The sequence below is a fragment of the Macrobrachium nipponense genome, chromosome 14, assembly GCF_015104395.2.
Source record: "Macrobrachium nipponense isolate FS-2020 chromosome 14, ASM1510439v2, whole genome shotgun sequence".
Classification (NCBI taxonomy): Eukaryota; Metazoa; Arthropoda; class Malacostraca; order Decapoda; family Palaemonidae; genus Macrobrachium; species Macrobrachium nipponense.
Window position 1 is genome coordinate 38705638 of NC_087207.1, and position 19425 is coordinate 38725062.

Below are 19425 nucleotides of genomic sequence, written 5' to 3' on the forward strand. Positions count from 1 at the left end.
TTATCATTCAACGCTAAGCCCTATTTCTATCAACAAACTAAGACTTTATATTGGTACGGAAGCTGTCCCGAAGAAATATAGATTCATACCGTACTAATACGTAAAAAACGAATATATATATATATATATATATATATAATAATATATATAATATATATATATATATATATATATAGTATATATATATATATATATATATATATATATACGTTATGATATCTATATATATTCGTTTTTTTACGTATAGTAGGTATAACCTATATTCTTCGGAAGCTTCCTTAACAAAATAATGGTCTTTATGTCTGTTGATAGAAATATGGCTTAGCGTTGAATGATAATAATGATAAACAGGTAGATATATTATCAGTAAATCAATATGTCCGCCCATATAACTACGGCAAAATCTCCTCTCCTATGGAGGGTTCATCAATGCATACGAAAGATCTACCTAAGGAACGCCCGCAGGCGCCTCAGCGGATGTCAATTAGATGGGCGTGACAGAGACTCAGTAAAGCGTTATAATTGTTTTTTTGTTCCCCGGATATTACCCAGAATGCTTCTCTTAGTCTCCGACACTTATTCAAGTGTTTAAGTTCTGTAAGGATTCGTGGGCTGTGATTTCATGTACCACAGATACGTAAGTTTGGGTTGCATCCGTAAAGAAAGTCTTTTTTGGGGGGCGGGGTTGGGGGGGAAAGCAGGGGGGCCGTTCACAACCTCCTTTTGGGTTGTAAAATGGGAATGTTTTCGAATTATTGTCTTCATTTTCACGCAAGTTTTGGTTGCATCCCTAAAGAAAGTCATTTTTGGGGTGCGGAGGTGAAGGGTAAAGAAAGTCGTTGGGGGGGGGGGGAGTGTGGGGGTGAAGGAGGGGGTGGCCATTCACAACCTCCTTGGGGTTTATTGTAAAATGGGAATCTTTTCGAATTATTGTCTCCCATTTTCTCACTGTTACAACCTCGAGATCCTAAGATGAAGCTTTATCTCTTCCTTTTTTTTTTTTGGCAAAACTCCACTGCTTTCTTTCGCCCCCCCCCCCCCCTCCCCCAACCCAACACCTCACCTTTAACCCGACTATATTTCCATCAGTCTTGTCTCAGTAGAGAAAGAAAGAAGTTCACTTCCCACTCGCTTTCTTCCATGATCAGATTCAAGCGGTTCTTACATCAAGACTAACTTCGATTACAAGAAAACACACTTCGACTAATTCATGTCACTAGGGAAGCTGCAGTTTTATATGAGAAGTGAAATCAATCCAACTATCACCCGGCGGTATATAAGTGCTTAATGTTTTTTTTTTTTTTTTTTTTTTTTTTTTTTCCAAAATTATCGTGGCGCAGAGGTGGCCAAACAGTCGATCGCGATCTACCAGTCGATCGCGGCCCCTTCTTTGGTCGATCTCCGTTCCCCCACAATCCTGTATAAACAAACAAAAATACAAGATATATATATATATATATATATATATATATATATATATATATATATATATATATATATATATTATTATATATATATATATATATATATATATATATATATACACACACACACATATATATACTATATATATATATATATATATAAATTACATTATATATATATATATATATATATATATATATATATTATATATATAATATAAGAGACAGTTGTACTCATGTTTTATCGTACTATGGCGCTATTTGATTTGATTTTTTTTTTTTCTCACGTAATAAAACTCGTTCGGGCTGGTCGGCGTTTGTTGCAACATTACGCCTTGCTGTATCCTTATTAGAGTAGATCTCGGAGTCCTTAAGTCTGGCCACCCGTGTTGTGGGGCATCAAGTTATCGAGTATATGAATGAATGGATATTTTTCTGTTTTTGTGCTGTTTTTTTTTTTCTTAATCATCAACACCTTCTCATTGCTGTCATATTGCCTTTCATTTCCACAGGAGTGATCACCTACGAAAGATCAGCCAGAGTTCCCACGAGCGGCAGGAAGACAAAGCTCAGTAGCTTGTGCAGAACTACCAGTTTTTCCACCACCATCACCAGCCTTCCAAAATGTCGCCTTCGTTCCCTCTCTTCTTTTGTATCTTCATTGTCACAACAAGTGTCCGCTCTTTGCCTTCATCTGCTCAAAATTCCCTAACGAGAAAATCTCCCACAGAAGTCGTGGACTCGAATCTCGTCACCAACGCTGCTACATCGCTTGATTCATCGCCACTTTCCCCAACAGTAGTGGAGGGGGAAACACTACCCTCTGTTATTCCAAATAGGACAGAATCGCTGCTCATCCCAACCGTAACATCATCAGCGAGTGAAAGTCATTCCAGCGTAACTAGTCCTACAAAGCAAGAGGCTGCCGATAGCCCTACAACAACAGGAGAAACTCTGACCAATGGAACAGACGGAGAAGTTTCCACTGGTCCAACCAAAAATGGAGATCTGGTCATTGCTACAGAGAGAACGACTTCCTCTATTTCAGCAACAAAAAAGGAACGTCTTTTGGTCGACGCTACAGAGGATGAAGTTCCTCTCAGTCGTACTACAAATGGAGAAATGAAGAGACCCTTTTCATCAACGGCACACCTGCCCTGACAGAAAAAAGTTCGCCTATTATAGAGTCTGTAGGAAGAGAGGGTCGTAATAGCAATGACTTTTCATTCAGTAATGAAACACAGACTTTTACAAATAAAATTTCAGCATCACAGTTAGAGGAGGGTCCCTTTCAGGAAACTCCCCCTTTGACAAAGCCACATCACCAGAAAAAGAAAATACTTGCTTCCGCTGTACCCACCTAAGAAGTGACAAAGGCCACATTTACGCCACCCGTCATAGCTAAGAAGTGCTGCGAGAGCAGCGAATTCTGGAATGGCAGCAACTGCGTTGCTGGAACAAATCCATTTCCCTTTGATCCTTTTACAGGTGCTACACAGGATTCAGAATCTGGTCATTACAATTTTACTTGGGAAACGATGATGCCGAACTGCCCAGAAGATTTTAAATGCCAAGTTATCAGGTTTCCTGGAGAGGACGCCTCTTTGAGAGCAAACAAGACTCACAGGTACTTGGAGTGGACTGAATTATCCATGACCAGGCAAACCACACAGTACTGTATCGGTCAGCAACAAGATGGCGATTACTCTGCTGTTACGTGTATGGCAGATGAGGAGAAAGTAAGTTGTACTGTATAAAACTATACAACACTTCCAGTCTTTATATTCATATTTCATAACCTAGGTTTGCATTTTTATTTTCCTTTTTTATTTGTTCTTTCTTGACCAAAGATGTTCGACCACTGATCACATTTTAGATTTCTTAGTGTCATTTCTTGTAGTCTTGGTTTGTGTTCAGTTCTTGATGTCCAAAGTGAACAATTGTTTGGCACTATCTGTGCAGAGCTTATTGTTAATAATTGTACTTTTCTTTTTGATTTAATAAAAGAATTACTCTTAGAGCAAAACTTGGTAAGGTTACTTCAATTAATATCTCTATAGGTATCTTCAGTAACTATTAGTCCTGTAGTAACAACTAATATTGGGCCGTTCCTGAGTACTCTACTAAAATATAGGTTACAACGTGCGTAGAAAATAGTAATAATATATGGGATTTATTATCATAAGCGAAGATTCCAGTACACATGTATTAATTCCAGGTGTGCAACGGAGGCACCTGCATAAGGAAGTGCTGCCCTCAGGGAGAGGTCAAATCTCACGCCGACTGCAAACCTGGAAACTGGAACTTGAGCCTGTCCTTCTAGACACTCTCGGGGGACGAGTCCGAGGCGCCGCGGGACCTTCAGTTGGTGCCGCTAGTCCCAAAGTGTCCTTACAAAGCCACAGTCAAGTTCTCTTCAGGTTATCGGCTCCTTCCCACCGGCAAACTCTACCTCAACCAAAGCGGTCAGATCTTAGATAACAACAAGTTCTGTACCGATTATTACATAGAAGGTATGCTGTTCATGTGGCATATTCGCGTCTCTTTTATTGCCGCTGACTGTCTGTTTTGATTTGTACTGCATGTTGATACATTACCTCCTAAAAAAAAATTTTATTGTCTACTTGAGAATTGAACAGTTTTCAGCTTACTTGAGTGCATGATCTCGCTGACGAATGCTGATATTTTAAGACATATTAAAGGCAGAAACGAGTTATCTGCTGAATTGATCTCAGAAACTCCTTTGTTATCTGTTCCATATCATTTCAGCCGAGGAAAATATCGTGATACACTGCTTCGATCAGCCATCTCCAGTTCAAACATGGAAGGTCTACCTGGCACCCATCGGGATGATCATCTCCATCCATTGCCTGGCCTTCCTGATTCTCCTCCACTTCTCCACGAAGAAGCTCATGAACGTCCAAGGTTACTGCTTCCTCTCCTACTCGATCTCGCTCCTGCTGGCGTACGTCGGATTCTTCGTCAGTTTCAAGTACTCGAAGCAATTGCATAATACGCATTGCGTTCTCAATGGTGAGTTTCCAAGTGGTTTAACCGAACTTTGACATTTCGGCTCTCTCTCTCTCTCTCTCTCTCTCTCTCTCTCTCTCTCTCTCTCTCTCTCACATCTCATTGTGGGAACCTCTTTACATACAAGATATGTGGCACGTGGAATAAACTGCCAACAGAAGTTGTAAACAGCAACAGTGTGGAAGAGTTTTAAAGAAAGCTAGACAAAATCATGAGGACACGTTAAATGCACAGTAAAACCTGCTCCTACAGATATGTGAGCACACGATATCTCCTCAAATTGACTAACAAGTCTTTGAGACATCCTAATCCTTGTAACTCTCTCTCTCTCTCTCTCTCTCTCTCTCTCTCTCTCTCTCTCTTGTTGCATCATAAACCCATCTATGTCCATATGTCAAAAGTAGCTCTAAGACGAAACCCAGGAACGTTCTCCTTCTCATAAGATAAAAGGACTTCATTAAGGTTTTGATCAGTTTTCAATTGTAGGAGTAACTGAGCGCGCGAAGGAGTTGGGGTACTATCAGCTTGACATCAAGGTTATCAGTTTGAACAAAAAGCACCCTTAGTATATGTTTGTTTATCTACACTTTCATATTTATATTTGCAATGACACACAGATGAGCAGGTGCGTACATACAGTATGAAGAACATTACTTATAGAAGTGTCCATAGGAGTTTGGGTCGGAACAAGCTTTATGGAAAAGGGAAACTACTACTAATTGCGGATACCAAAGAGAAACTACAGAAACTGGAGAGGCAGTCTGGAATTGACTGCACAGGAGGACACAGCTTTTCTTCCTAAAACAATTTCTTGATCATGCTAAATGCTTCTTTAGCCAAACGATTGTTTCATTATTAGAAATCGTCTTTATTTAATCATTCTAATACGAAATCTATTTACTTGACAGCCCTGTTCAGCCAGTTCACTCTTCATGCAGCGTTCTTCTGGCTCAGCGTCATGTGCTTTGATATCTGGAGAGTGATCAGGTAGGAATCTTCTTTTTAAACCTTTTAACGCTTACACACATTCCTTATCTTTTCAGTTGTTGTTACACCACATGTGCTATCCTAACAGTTCACATTAGCTTCAGCCTTTTTATCTTTTGTTAGCAACTAGCACGCACACTTCAGTTGCATAAAGGAGAGTTGGCTCAACAATTCTCCCTCATATCCCCCGATACCATCTTACTTCACCTATCCAGTGAGTCGTCGTTCGCTCATACTCCCATTGTCCCTATATTTGCTCCCAAAGGCCTATATTGACCAACAGCTTCCAAATTCCTTCAACATATTTACATTCATTAATCCTGGTTTCCACAACCTTATCCTTTGCATACATGCATGTATGTAGATATGTATATATATATATATATATATATAGTATAATATATATATATATATATATATATAGTAGTATGTATGTGAGTATGATGTGTATGTGTAGTATGTGTAATGTAGTGTGATAAGCATAGTCATTCCTCTTCATCTGGCCAGTGAAAAAAATGATAAGTTAAAATCTAATTTCAGAAACTTACAAAAGAGAATCAGATGATAGTTAATATTAACTCTCTCTCTCTCTCTCTCTCTCTCTCTCTCTCTCTCTCTCTCTCTCTCTCTCTCTCTCTCTGGTCTTTACTCATTTTTAAAGTAGTATTTCTCTTCCGCAGATCCTAGGTGAAGTGCATCCCTCTGACGGGAATCCTAGAGAAGGACAAGCAGAAATTCCTCCTGTACGCATCCTACGCCTTCGGGTGTCCCTTGGTCATCGTCCTGGTGACGCTCATCATACAATTTCTCCCGCAGGAGGCCTCCGCCGGGTTGATCGTCCCAGGGTTTGGAGAGGAGTCCTGTTGGTTCGCAGGTAAAAGGAATTATATAGATAAATGTTAATGAATCCTGTTTGTAATATTCTTCAAGTTTCTAGTTAATCGATTTGTTCATTATCTTTAATCACTTTTACTCAATTCATCGTTTGTTCATTTCTCTCCCATTCTCCATTGTGTTTTGTGGAAACTGACTTAATGGCATCTTCAGCGTTTTCAAAATGATTGTCTTGTTTTTTTCAGTAAAATTTATTTTGCCTTCTTCAACACAATGCGCATCTGTATATCTTTTTTATGAGTAGTATTCATGCCACGGTACTTGTACTAAAGGAAATATCTTATCGTTGAGTAAATTTAGCTCTCTTACCAGAACACTGGTTTTGGAGCCAATGTAAAAATACTTGTTTTCCACCAAATTATTTTTTTTTTAAATAAGAGATGATAAGTTTAACAGATGTTAGTCACAAAAAAATATTTCCCTAGTTGACCGAAAAAGAACGTTTGCCATCGAGGAGAAACAGGTGTATAAATGTCCAATGAGAAACTGTTGAGTGCTGTTAATACATCAGCTGCAGCTGCTGTTTCAAAATCTGAACAAATTTCCATGATTCTTTATCCAGATTTTGCTCAGTTGCACATTTCTTTATTTCTTTTGATATCAGACTTTGCAAAGTTAATGTTATGCCTCAGGACTCATGTTACTTCCCTTTCAAATTTGAGTAGTCATTAATCATCAAACATGCTAAATTGCAGCCCTCTAGCATTAGAAGTTCTTATTTTATTTAAGGTTGAAGTTACCCATAATCGTGCGTTAGGTACCAATAAAGGTCAGGCCACCACTGGGCCGTGGTTAAAGTTTCATGGGTCGCGGCTCATACAGTATTATACCGAGACCACAGAAAGATAGGTCTATTTTTGGTGGCTTTGATTATACGATGTACAGAAAACTCGATTATCTTTCATTGCATCATGTTTGGAAAATCAAAAGTAATTATGTCAGTATGTGCAGAGAAAGCATATTATGTGTCATATCAAATATTAGCTTCTTTTCCTGTAGCTACAGTCGAATACATTCGACGTGTCCAAGACAAAGGATCACTTTCCCCTGTATTTCACATCTTTCCACATAATTAGCATCCAGAAAGCACTGAACTTGATATACAGAATCTATCTGATATTTTATAAGTACGATATAACATACAACTTCAAAACTGAAACATTCTGGAAGAACTAAATATAATTTACAAAATGTATATTTTATACATAACACGTACGATAAATATGCAAAATATTCTTAAATCTTGTCGTATTTATGACTTTTATATTAGTAACAATGCTTTATCTCTGAAACATTGTTACTAATATAAGAGTCTTAGATACTGCAAGATTTAAGCAATTTTGTATTTTTACGTACTTTTATATATGAAATGCATTTTTATCTCTGAAGATGTATCGTATTTGCAATGTATCAGATACGTTCTGTGTCTTAAGTTCCGTGCTTTTTGGACATTAATCATATAGCAAGATGTGTTATTGAAAACACCATTTACATCCGGATACGTTGACCCTAAGTAGACAAGTGAGCTCTAAGAGGAAAAGAGGAAGTGAAGCTTGAGAGAACAGAGATGAGAATGCTGAGGTGGATTATGGGAATGTCGCTGCTTGAGAGATTTGACAGTGATGAGATAAGAAGAAGGGCAGGAGGCTTAGTAAAGATTTCAGAGGTGATGAGAGAGTCACGATTGAGATGGCATTGGCATGTGTTGAGGATGGATGACGAGGAGGGAGTGAAGAGGGTTTGGGAGGAACCTGTTAGAGGAAGAAGATCGAGAGGGAGACAGAGAAGTAGATGGCGCATAAAAGTGAAGGAAGATATGGAGAGAAGAGGTTTGGTGGACGATGATGACTTGGATAGAAGGCAGTGGAGAAGGCATCAGGCAACCGACCCTTTAATTTAGGGATAACGGTGGGAAAGAAGAAGTCTTACGACTAAGATGACTTTTAGGATTTGTTGATCAAGTCATGAATTTTTTTTTTCGTTTGTTAACTTGTAAAGTCGTGTTTCTGCACAACAACCTTACCCCCGTTTTTGAATAGCAAAAATCCAGTTGTTTCTAAAATCAAAATTCATTAATGTTATTGTATAATAAGATTCCTATATTCCCACATCTTTCTTCACAATGGAATTTCTGTTTCCCAATAAAAGAATTCCAAAATGTTTGAACCTCCGAGAATTATCGTTCGAATCTACACAAGAGATTTCCTGTAACTTTCTGCAAAATGTATTCATGGCATGTTTCTGTACAATAGAATTTCCATATGTTTCTTCAGAAGAGAATTTTCTTATGTTTTTGCGCTATAAAAACCACATATGTTTTTGCATAACTGAATTCTTATATCCTTCGCCTTAATAGAATTCCCATACATATTCTGTGTAATAAAACCCATAGTTGTTCGCACAAAGAAATTCCCATCTAATTCTATGATAAAAAAAGTCAAGTGTTTTTTTTTTTATATAATTCCATCTTATAACACCAGTATATTTCTTCGCAAAAGAATTCCCAGATGCTTAAAAAGAAAAGTTCATAGAAGTTAGACAAAACGGGATACGAATGATTAGTAAAACAATATCAGGCTGAGACAACCGAAGAAGATTAAGAAGAAGAAGACGAAGAAGAAGAAGAAGACTGTCAACATGACCTGAGGGAACTAATAAGAGGCAGTCATTGACATCGACAGTTATGGAGGGCCTACCTTGTGGTACCAGGTAAATCTTGACAATGATTGATTGACTGACTGATCGAGCGCATAAATGTACAGAAGAATGATTAACTGATTGATTGAAAGCATACATGTGAAGAAGGTTGATTTTTTTATTAGTTGAAAATATAAACCTGTAGAGGGTAATCTTACCTGAGTACACCATTAGGCAAATGGAGAAACATGAAACGTGATGTCGTCATTCGGAAATTACGGCCTCTTCGTGAAGCCATCAGTAAATCTTATTTCTTGCAGAAACGCGATAGTTATGCTTACTTTTATTTATCAATTCATTATTTATATATTTTTAACTTCCAGGTGAACTGGCGCAGTTCTATCTGGCCATTGAAACGTTGATCGTCCTGAGTCTCTGCATGCTGGGTCACGTGACCCACATGCTGCGCCAAGCCGAGCCAGGAATGGGGTGTTGCCTTCGCAAGAGCAAAGGTCCCCGAGCCTTCAACAGGAAGCATCTGTCATTGTGAGTTTTTAGTTGCTTCAGATCTTAAAATCTACCGAGGCTAGAGGGCTGAAAATTGGGATGTTGATCATCCACCCTCAAGTCATCATACATACCAAAGTGCAGCTCTCTAGCCTCAGTAGTTTTTATTTTATTTAAGGCTAGCGTTACCCGTAATCGTGCGTTTGGCAACGCTATTGGTGCCAACAACACAGGCCATGGCTGAAAATTTCATGTGGATATTATTTCAGGAGTTTCAGTAAATTTCGGAAAAGAAGACAGCGCCCTATTTAGGTAACTTGAAATTTTGACCAAGAGGGGTCTTTTCTCTCTCTTTTTTATTTTATATTTTTTTCTAAGTTTAATTTTAACATTAAATAACTCTCGGCTTTTAAATCTAATTTTGACATCAAATACATCTCCGAGAAAGATGAGGGATAATTTAGTTTGAGTTTATGGCAGACGTCTAAATCAAATTCGGAAATAAGAGAAAAAGGACATTTCGGTCAACTCTGGAACTAGAGTTTTAAAACTCTGAAACTAGAATTTTAAAACTCTGAAACTAGAGTTTTAAAACTCTGAAACTAGAATTTTAAAACTCTGAAACTAGAATGTTAAAACCCTGAAAATAGAGTTTAAAACTCTGAAACTAGAATCTTATAAATCTGAAACTAGAATGTTAAAACCCTGAAAATAGAGTTTTAAAACTGAAACAAGAGTTTTAAAACTGAAACAAGAGTTTTAAAATTTTGAAACTAGAATGTTAAAACTCTGAAAATAGAGTTCTAAAACTCTGGAACTAGAGTTTTAAAACTCTGAAACTAGAATTTTAAAACTCTGAAACTAGAGTTTTAAAACTCTGAGACTGAATTTTAAAACTTTGTAACTATAGTCGATTTTTTTAAACCTGGCAAACTTGCACTTAACTTGCACTTAGCTGCTTGTCGCTGATTGGATGAATGTCGTGTTGTCTGAATCTCTCTGTTTTGTTTTCACACTGTTTCAGAATTGTGATTATACGGCCATAGATTGAGATAAGAGCCAAATGATGTAATGTTATGTAAATACCAGTTGTAATAAACTTAAGTATTAAGAACTTACATACCAAATTATTATATAATAGTTAACAGTTATGAAACAACACTCTCCGAAGCTGTAGACTTGAAATATGTTTCAAACGCATGAACTTTAATGTTTAAATTTCTAGTTAGATTTTTACTGCAATCATGCCTTTGGTTGTTTAAAAAAAAAAAACATATTCATTGTACATTGCTGATGTTGTATAACGCCTAAGAACAAAATACTATCGAAGAAATGTAAGCTTGTCAGAAAATTTGGGGTGGAGGAGTTGTGGGAGGAACAGCCTCGAGGTTGACAGAAAGTTTACGTACTCTCAGCGGGAGGTTCAAATGCGGGTTGTGGTGTTCTTGTCTTCATAAAATAATAAAGATGTTTATATATCATAATGTTCATTTTTTGCATTTCAAAACTTGAGTTGCTGTTGCTGTCGCCTTAATGATTTCTTTCATTGTCTTGCTAGGGCCCTGTGAAGTGAAACATTGAAAAACACTCATTATTATATTACGGCACTGACTGGTATGCCTACTGCCAGCAGCATGTATATGCCTGGTGTTTGAAGTACCTTCATCTCTGCTTTGTTCCATATCGTCTTTTGTGGCCATGGCTGAAATAGGTGAAATCGACGACAGTGAGCCAACTGCTCGATAGCCGATTCTAAGCTGATTGATTATGGCGGTGTGTGCATCAGACGACAACTCCCCGGCTGTTCCTTTCTCAACTCCACCCCAAATGTTCGGCAAGCTTACATTTTCTACAATAGTATTTGGTTCTTAGGCGTTATACAACCTTCAACAATGTACAATAAATACGTTTTGCTTTTTTCCAAACCACCAATGGCACGATTAAAGTTCATGCGTTTGAATCATATTTCAAGTCTACAGCTTCGGAGGGTGTTGTTTCATAACTGTTAACTATTATATAATAATTTGGTATATAAGTTCTTAATACTTAAGTTTATTACAACTGGTATCTACATAACATTACATCATTTGGCTCTTATCTCAATCTATGGCCGTATAATCACAATTCTGAAACAGTGTGAAAACAAAACAGAGAGATTCGGACAACACGACATTCATCCAATCAGCGACAAGCATCTAACTGCAAGTTAAGTGCAAGTTTGCCAGGTTTAAAAAAATCGACTATAGAATCTTTAAACTCTGACCAAAGTTAAGTAAGTGGAAAAAGAGAAAAAGAAATCATATCAAATCATTTAATCGGTATGAATAAAAAGTGTAGCCTTATTTTCTTCTAAATTAAGACAAACGGATGTGTAAAACGAGGACTCACAAGACCCAGATGAAGAACAAATTTCTAATATTTTCTATTTTCTCTTGTTTTTCAATTTCGTCAGAGGCTGATGATCTTCGTCTTGATGGCCATCTGCTGGTCCACAGAAGTACTTTCCCTGAGGATACCGCCCAAGGACGCCTGGTGAGACTAGGCTCAACTGCTTCAAATACTGTCTTCACAAACATTAAGCTACAAATGTCCTTTAATATCTAATTCACTGTATCTCGGAATTATCATATTTTCATATGTGTTAACCGAAAGGGAATTTTGCTCAGATGATAAGAATTTCGTAGGCTCATGGATTCGAACCACGGAAACCAAGAATTCATGGCGAAGTGTGACTCGCTTTAATCCACAGGATAATCAAGATACTCCTTGATAGTCCTGTGGGTTAGAGCGCGTCACTGTACGTCCCTAATTCTTGGTTTCGTAGTTCGAATCCATTTGCCGACGAATTTCTTGTCAACTTAAAATTTCCCTTCGGTTAACATATGAAAATATATTAATTCCAAGGTAGAGCGAATTAGATATTATGGAACATTTGTAGCTTAATGCTTTTATATGAATCACGGTGATGTCATATATATATATATATATATATATATATATATATATATATATATATATATATATATATATATATATATATATTATACAGTTCTCACCAAACATTTAACCTAAATCAGCTTCCAATGGACTTGAATTACTTATCGCACTCTTTCTGTAAATATTTTAACTTGAACACGACTGTCAAAAGGCAATCTTCTATGCACCGATTCCTTTTTCCTTTATCATCTGATTTGTGCAACTTTATGCCTCACCTGATATTCAAATAACATCTCAGTGAAATGACGCAAAACTACGTAAAAGTTATGACTTACTTTCCAATGAATGATGGACAAGTTCTCAGCAACATCATAATGAATGACACTGTGTACTCAAACACAGAACATTCGAGTACAGTAAACACGACTCTAACGCAGATTTGATTACTTTCAGGGTCGTCACCGACCTCCATAATACACTTCAGGGAGTCATCGTGTTCATCATCTTCTTACTGAGCAAGCAGAAGAGGCAGCTGGTGAAAGAGAGATTGGAAAAGATATTCAAGAAGACCAAGAAGACACTGCAGAAAGCCAACAGCAACGCGACGGACGAATCAGAAGTGGCAGATTCCCCAGAAACTTCGAAGAGGACAGCTGGAAGCACCGAGCAGTCACAGAGGGAGATGGCGAATATGCCCTCAGGGACACAAGTGTCCTCCGGTGGGGATGGGAATTGCAGTCTTCGCCAAACTCAAGGGAATGGATGCAGCGGCGGCGTAGTCAACGAAGGGTACAGGCAAGGGCGCGAAGAAAAGAAAGGTGGCAGCGGGGCTGACGAGTCAAAGGAAGCTCACAGCCACGTGTAGAGCCTAACGAAGTCTTCGCCGACGGTGCCTCTAAACCATTAGGTCTCAGCAAAGATAACTGAGCTTGTGACCAGATTACAGCCACAGACACGAAAGAAACGAACTTCAAGGGATGGTGGTTGTGAGGGGTACCAGCAATGCCGATAGTGAAAGGGAGACTGAGACTCGGTTGTGTATAAAAAGACTCCTTCACAGAGAATGCAGTAGTATTCTAGCATTGCTGGGCGATGTGTAGACAGCACAAGATTATACATGAAATAAAGATCGTTTACTTGTATAACGATACAAGAGGTAATGTGGGGTTCATGTAGTGATGTCTATGAACTAATCAAAAGCTACCCCAGTCCCCAGCACCCCAACGCCCCTCCCCCATTTGCTTATGTTGGTGTAGACCGAAGCGGACCAGGTAAACAAGGAATGAGAGTGTTTTGCGGCATACCTCATAACTGTTACCACTAAGGTGTCCTTGCCCTAAGATTACCACTTTGTTTATCCCCAGTTACATCGTAGAGATGTTGTCAATCTTCCTCGCTGATGATGTAGTGACGATGCTCCCCCAGAAGAATCTGTCTTCGATACCCAAAGATTCCGTCGAAATTATTTCTGCATCTTGAGAATCACGAAGTCGAAAGTGAAGAATTTGGGATCTTTCTTAGACATTGACCCCCGATGGCTTTTAACACGGTATGTATCCACCTTTGCGGCGTGTTTAGTACAAGCACATTGAGAATGACCGTAAAAACATAAACAAACGACTGTAAATATCGTAAAGGTAATAATCCGCAAAAAATATTAGTCATAGAAAACGACCCCCTGAACTTTGCTGGGGGTCACTACCTAAGAAATTTCCAGATTTTGCAGATCAACAGCTTTCATTAGCTGTTGATCTGTAAAATCCACCGACTCAGGAATTCGGGCAAAGCTTTACTGACCAGATCCTTTTCTCTTTGTACGATAACTATCTGAAATTGGACAGAGAAGTACTGAGGTGGTGCATCACTGAAAGCACCATGGGAGTGAATAGGCACTGCAGTCAAATAAGCAAAGACAATTAACTGTTGCTCTCTAGCATGTTATCGTGGAACGATCTTCAATAATATATATATATATATATATATATATATATATATATATATATATATATAATATATATATATATAAGGGCAAATGCCACGAAGGAAGAGTGAAACAACAGAGAGGTTGCAAAGCCTTTCGACACACGATCCTTTACTAGCTAGTACAGGACCGGGTGTACAGACGGCCAACGAAGAATTGGCGTAGTTTCTTAATTGATTGTTCGTTATGGAAATATTGCCATATGCAGGTGCCAGATTATTTACTTAATAATAAATAACATTTCCTTTCAAAGGTGCTCTACTTGAAATAAATTACATTAGAATTGAGTAGACTTATTCAACGTGTTAAAGATAATTATTTTGCAAAGTAAGGAAAATATATACCGATTTGTCCACGATTTCTAATTTTATTCTCAACTCTAGCTTCGTGACAGCATCTCGAGTCTTGACTCAACGTATCGTACTGCACTGGGGAGTTGTCATTTTGTCTCCTACTGCCGATAAATAATACATCAAGGCGTTAACATTCCTTGAAAACTATGTTTAATTAAACTAATTTTGCCCTTTGATCAATAAAATAATTTGCATGACACATTTAGTCGGCCTAAATTGGACTTCTGATTTTCCCACATAATTAGCCTAGGTCTATTTTCAGCAGTATACTCTATCGGATACGTAATATTAATGAATATTTAAATCGACAATATATATATATATATATATATATATATATATATATATATATATATATATATATATATATATATATATATATATATATATATATATATATATATATAATATATAATATATTATATATATATTAATCTGCTTTATTTGATTATTCCCGTTATTCTTGTTTTATTAGCCATGTTTGCCTTTCTTCTTATCCTTTTCATAATTGCTTAACATAATTAACTCGGACCTTATTCAGTCTTATTTTTTATCGAATTCCTTGCATATCATCCTGTTTCATTTGGACACGTTGGAAAGCTGTGGGAGTCAAAACTGACGAATACATTAAGAAAGGCTTACTTTCATTGAAGCTTTCTAGGTTGATCTTTCTGTAGTTATTCATTTCTTTAAATAGAAATTAGTTCAAATTAGTTTCACATGTATACCTAGACCCACTACCATAAGCATATTATAAGTAGCTGAAAGGATAAGAAATATGAAAGGTAACGTTCTCGTTTAAGTCTATTTCATGTTTTTTTTTTTTCTTCAAGAAAAACCTACTGCTTTAATCAAGGATTGCTCTTTGACGGCTACAGGGTGTAACACGAGTGTATGCACATATTTTGGGGAATGAAAAATGAAGTTTCTTTGAACAGAAAAAATTTATAAACATCCATTTTAAGGCGTCCGTTGTCGGCGCGGGGAATTTTAAAATAACCGTTATCATTAGTGATGCTTTCACGCGATACGAGTTAGTCGGATCGAGTAAGCTGAGATGGAGAAGAGAACGGAGGTGGCGGATAGGAGTGATGGAAGGATTAGACCCATGTTTATACTTAGCCGTAAATCATTATATGGGTATTTTTGCTGATCTAGCAAGTTTCCTCTGAACAGAACTGTAAAGAAAAAGATATCAGTGAAATTCAATAGACAAATAATCAATGATATTAATTTAATCTAATTTTCTACCTAAAGCTACAGAAATAAATATATAAAGTGCTTTGGCTCGAAAACACGCACTAGGTTTAAACAGGACCTACATGACCACTACCCTGCGTCAGAAGTTTCAAGGTAGCATCTGAAATGACCCAACGCACACACCAGACTCCTAGGGTCGCTTGCAAGTTTCTCAGTTCTTTCTTTCGTCATTTCATTAAACTTTTTTTCAGGCTTTTGTTGCGCCAACCAGTTACACAGAACAGTTGAAAGGTTGAAAGCGAAAGCCTTTTAACTCTCAAGGTTCCGAGAATCAATTATCAAAGCAGTTGGTATATTGAGGAGCTACTCTTTGCCTCTCTACTTGTCAAGATGGATATTTAATGAGATCGTCCCTTATGAAGATGATTCAATGTGAGACGATTCGCCATTGTGAAATTTATTTCTGCAATAATTTGAATGCTAATAACAATCATAATAATAATACCATGGAACATCAGAGTTGAAGAGAAAGATAGGGAATATATGGATGAGTATCAAGAGCTGAAAATTGAAATAAAAAGGATATGGGAAACTGTACCCATAATCATAGGAACTCTAGGGACGATCCCAAGATCCCTGAATAGGAATCTGGAAAAACTAGAGGACTCATAGAAACGGCGCACATAGCAAGAAAAGTGATGGACTCCTAAGGAGGCAGGATGCAACCCGGAACCCCACACTGTAAATACTACCCAGTCGAATTGGAGGACTATGATACACCAAAAAAAAAAATAATAATAATAATAAAACTGTCACACAGGCGTACGTTAATACATTCACAAGACAATAAGTAAATACATTCTCAAAAAAACGTACTCACCACGAATTCCTTTTCGAAATATGTAGTGAGGCTTTCCTATCTCTCTCTCTCTCTCTCTCTCTCTCTCTCTCTCTCTCTCTCTCTCTCCAGCAAGCCTCAGAGCCATCTGGAGAGAGCTTGCATCGGTAATGCCCCATAGAGTTTCGACATCTCGCATAAATACATTCAAAGGGACGCGGTGCTGGTCGGCAGGGCCAGCGCTTTCACAGAAAGGCGAGTTCATTCACAAGAGCCACCAGTGTCCTGTTTTCAGCAAATCATTTGAAATGCTGTTGCTATGGTAGATTCACATCAACCGTGCATTTGACGTCTAGGCCAGTTTCTTACGACGCTCTTGATTGGCTGTTGATAAGCCAGTCTGGAAACTCTCAGTCTCTCGAGAGAGTTCACATAGGCAGGATGTATGTTCCACCTCTCCTGAAAGACGTATACCTATGTGAACTCTCTCGAGAGACTGAGAGTTTCCAGCCCTGTCATTGACTTATCAACAGCCAATCAGGAGCGTCGTAAGGGACTGTGCTAGACTTTAAATGCACGGCTGATGTGAATCTATTATAGCACCACGTTCCTTTCCCCTTCATAGCCACCCACGACAGTCAGGTGACTACCAGACGACATTCCTCCTTCTGGGATCGATCTCAAGTCGCCAACGGATGAGTCGGTCGAGCATTCTTCGAAGGGAATTGAATACAGCGCTATGTATCCTACACAGGAGACGCGTGCTTTATAATGTATCGACCGTAACAGGTCGCCATTTTGACAACAGACGAGTTAAGGAGAGGGGAGGGTGTTGAGTTTCTGAGTTGCGGGGGGGGTTCGGGGTATTGTATTTTGGGGAAGAGGGTAAGTTGGGGAGGGGGGCGGGGGGGGGGGGGGGGGGGGGTGGGGGGGGGGGGGGCTATGATCTGCGCATGGGAGATACTGTAAGGTCGTCTCCTTGCTTCTTGACTGCTCGACCGTTAGCCCGACTAATGAAAGCATTATCTGAGCGACATGCGATATTCACCGCCACAATTTTGCATCTATTATCTTCTCCGCTTCCAGGGCGAGGTAAGAAGGGGCGTGGTGGGGGGAGGTGGAGGAGGATCATGATAAGAGAGAGAGAGATGTGTATGTGTAAAATGCGTAAGATCGTAAAACGCGACTTTTTGTAATATTGATTTGGACTAAATTAACTGCATGACAATAGGTGTGCTTTTATATGTGTGTACTAATATATATATATATATATATATATATATATATATATATATATATATATATATATATATACATATAATATATATATATGTATATATATATATATATATATATATATATATATATATATATAAAATCATCAAGCATTCCAAATTGCATGCCTCTAGCCTCAGTAGATTTATTTTTATCTAAGGTTAAAGTTGGCCATAATCGTGTGTCTGGTAACTCTATAGGTCAGGCCACCACCGGACCTTGGCTGAAAACTTCTTCAAGGGCCGCGACTTATATAGAAAAAATCGATTGCTCCAACGAAACTTAGGAAAAAAGCAACTGAGGAAGGTGACATAAAGGCGCGCGCTACAAAGCGAAATGTTGACGAGAGGAAACAAGTAAAAAATGCTCCGAGTTTTCGGTGGTCTCCATATAATGCTGTATGAGCCGCGGCCCATGATCCTTTAACTACGGCCCAGTGGTGGCCTTTCCTGTATCATTGCCAGAGGCACGATTATGGCTAACTTAAACCTTAAATAAAATAAAAAATACTGAGGCTAGAGGGCTGTAATTTGGTATGTTTGATGGCTGATGGATGGATGATCAACATACCACTTCGAAACCCACTAGCCTCAGTAGTTTTGAAGATCTGAGGGCGGACAGAAAAAGCCGTCACAATGCGAAGGGGGGTCTAAAAACTGAGCGAGAGAAAAGCCAGCGGAAAAAGTCAAGAAGAAGAAGTCGTCTTTCTCAGCAGATTTTTCCAATCTCCTTTTCTGTGAGGTTCGTTTACCCTCGAAGCAAGAATTATATATTATATGTTTTAAATCTTGAGAGACAATTAGGGGTTCGCACATGCACATAAAAAAGAAAGAAAAGTGTTAAATATTGGGACTTCCGTCATGGGTATGAAATATGCAGTGCAGAAGAGATGAGGAAACAAGGAAATTGAAAAATGTCCAGTGGGACGAAGAGAGATAAGGAAGCTTGGGAAAAGAATAAGCGTCAAACTGAAAATAATTCTATAAAGCAAGGATGAGAAGAAATGATAAACGCCAATCAGATGGTTAAGCCACAAACGTAAACAGGAAACTTAAAAACAAGGAGAAGACGCAACAAACGTAAACCAGGAAGAAGAAGAAGAGGAAGAAGGAGAAGAAGAAGAAGAAATGGGAAGCAGAAGAGGAGGGAAGAGGATATAGAGAGATTCAATTGCATTCAATCTGTATTGCATCTGGAGACACTCCCTGGAGGATTGCTGGTTCTTACGGGAGGGGCGGGGAGCGGGGTAGGTTTTCGGGAGGGATACGTACCCGAGGGTGGGGTTAGGGGGTAGGGGGTGATAGAGAGAGAGAGAGAGAGAGAGACGGGGAGGCCAGGCGGATTCTATGAATAAAGCGAATT

The 19425-nt window shown here is 38.3% G+C and overlaps 1 pseudogene; it reads left to right on the forward strand.

Moving 5' to 3' along the window:
* Window positions 1–1961: 1961 nt before the first annotated feature.
* On the forward strand, window positions 1962–14336 carry LOC135226199 (probable G-protein coupled receptor Mth-like 1; annotated as a pseudogene).
* The last annotated feature ends 5089 nt before the right edge of the window (window positions 14337–19425 follow it).